This window comes from Scylla paramamosain, chromosome 29, assembly GCF_035594125.1.
Source record: "Scylla paramamosain isolate STU-SP2022 chromosome 29, ASM3559412v1, whole genome shotgun sequence".
In the NCBI taxonomy this organism is placed as follows: Eukaryota; Metazoa; Arthropoda; class Malacostraca; order Decapoda; family Portunidae; genus Scylla; species Scylla paramamosain.
The window spans coordinates 15,376,880-15,379,379 of NC_087179.1; the positions used below are offsets into that span (position 1 = coordinate 15,376,880).

Below are 2,500 nucleotides of genomic sequence, written 5' to 3' on the forward strand. Positions count from 1 at the left end.
TGTTGTTGTTGGTGGTGGTGGTAATGTTGTTATTGTTGTTGTTGGTGGTGGTGGTGGTGGTGGTGTTGGTAGTGGTAGTGGTAATGTTGTTGTTGGTGGTGGTGGTGGTAATGTTGTTGTCGGTGGTGGTGGTAATGTTGTTGTTATTGTTGGTGGTGGTGGTGGTGGTGGGTTGTTTTATGATGGTGATTAAAAGTAACTTTGTGGCGCTGGTAGTAGTAGTAGTAGTAGTAGTAGTAGTAGTAGTAGTAGTAGTAGTTTTTACCTTTCTCATAAAATACCCTTGAATTTATCTGCATATCTCAATCATTATCGGTGAAGCTTCTACTCACCATCATCACTAGAGAAATAGTGACTAGGAATCCAGTACAGGTGTTGCAAGGCTTGGGTGAGTTACAGACATGCTGATGGTGTCATGGTGGTGAGGGTGTACACATACTGATAGTGACGGAGTTAGTAAGATGTGGTGGGTATGGTGTTGTATGGTGATAGTAATGATAGTGGTGCCTAGTGATGTTATGGTGATAATGTATAGTGATGGTAACTGCAGTGTAATGATTTCAGAACTTACAATAGTGATAGTGGTGATGAGCAAAGCGTCTCTGAACAACTACAGTGGTGATGGTGACTGTGGATATTGGTGTAGAGAGTGGTGCGTAGTAACCCATTTCCTGGTGATGGTGGTGTGGTGGTGGCGGTGCTGCTGCTGTCCATTCAAGGCCGGTGGTGGGGGGCATATGCTGTGGGGGGAGCAGGGAGGGAGGGAGAAAGAGATAGAGTGAGAGGAATTTTCCACTCATTTACCACCCCCGTAGCATTGCCACGAGGCCGTCAACCTTACTAACTATACCCAGTACCTCCTCCCCGTGACCCGCCTAGTGGTAGCATAGTGGCCTCAAGGGTTTTCCTGGTGGTATTCATGCGGGAGGTGTATTGGCAAGGCGCTCGGTGTTACGGTAATGGACGCAAGGCGGGAGGGAATCGGGGAGAAGGGGACGCGGGAGGCAGGCCAGGCAGTGAGTAACGCCGCTTCCAGACGCACGACTTTATTTGTTGACAAGGTGCTGACTCGCTTCCTGGGATCAATATAGTGCTACTTTTCCTCTTGTGGAGTACAAGAACGTGAATGCGGGCTTATCTGTCACTCCCGAGATGCTGGGTTGGTGTATTGTGGTGGCAGTGAAAGCGGCGCCTTTGCTAAGCTCCTCTAAACGGATCTGCCGGACTGGCCTTTCATCTTGTCTGCCTCCCTCCCTCCTGCCCGCCCGCCCGCCTGCCTGCTTGCCCTGCCTGCCGATCCCTGCCTCCCCGCCTGTCACCCACACCCTAGCCTGTATCTCACCACCAGCCTAGCATTTTCTTGTGCCAGCACCAACCTCATAGTACTCCCATATCCCTAGCATTGCCCTATTCCTTGTATCCTTACCTACCTCAGCACTAGTGAAGCACTTTTCTGTCTCTTGTATCTTCACCTTCCCCCCACCAGCCTAGCACTTTTCTATCCATGGTTCCTTCATCCATCCCAGCACCAGCCAAGCAATGTCCTACCCCAGTACCCTCATCTATTCCAGCACTAGCCTAGCACTGGTATCCTAGCACCAGGTTGGCATTATCCAATGCTATGTACCCTCATCTACCCAAGCACCTGCCTAGCACTATCCTATCCCTTGCATCTTTACTCACTTAGCACTTGTACTATCTCTTGCCCCCTCAGCACGTAACATCCATCCAAAAACTTAATGTAGCACTTAAGAGTCAGCCCAGTGCTTTTAATAAAGCATTTGTCTCTTCATACTAATATATTCTAGGTCTTTGTCCCTTCCCTGTCCAGATAGCTAACCACACACACATTCATTCTAACACCACTCCTGTCGCCTCCATGCATTCTAGCTTCTAAATAGCCTTACCTTGGTCCCACTCCTGTCCCAGGTCTTCATACTATAGTCTATCCCGACATCAAGTAAAGCTTTATTCATCCTACCCTTGTGCCCTATTATATACCAGTTAGCCAACTGCACTCCCACTTGCCATTGTAACACTCATCTTTTCTTCTAGCCGTCAGTTTATCCATGCATCTAGACAGCTTTGCCTTGGCCGCACTCATATCCTCACACACGCATACTCCAAACACCCAAGATTTATATGTCTAGATAAAATATATAGATTTTGCTAACGCCTTTCCATTCGTCTTGGCCCGTAGCTATCTGTTGCAGTCCCCGGCAGACAGACAGACAGACAGACAACCTTGCTTCACCTCCTCTCCTAACCCAGCTCGAGACAGCCAGGCCAGTCACTCTAATACTACGTAGGGCTTCCCAGAATAAAAAGGCTGAGGTAGTTATGTTTACGCCGTCACTGGTGCTCTTTAACACTTGTATCCCCATATTTATGAAGTGTTTTTTCTCTCTCTCCTCTTTCTCCGGCCAGCGGGTTTAAATAGCTTTGAGATTTGTCTTCTTTTTGGCTCGGGATCTTGGCTCACCTTTAAATGTTTGGTAGA

At 48.2% G+C, this 2,500-nt stretch overlaps 1 protein-coding gene and 1 long non-coding RNA gene across 2 annotated transcripts in view; both read left to right on the top strand.

Moving 5' to 3' along the window:
- The window catches only part of LOC135115400 (TSC22 domain family protein 2-like), a 114,669-nt gene that overhangs the window by 63,146 nt on the left and 49,023 nt on the right, over positions 1–2,500 (top strand). The gene's annotated exons all lie outside the window — the stretch shown is intronic.
- Positions 397–2,500, top strand: part of LOC135115401 (uncharacterized) — a 22,861-nt gene continuing 20,757 nt past the window's right edge. The window contains exon 1 of the long non-coding RNA XR_010275985.1: positions 397–652. This is a non-coding gene — a long non-coding RNA (uncharacterized LOC135115401). The remainder of the gene's footprint in view (positions 653–2,500) is intronic.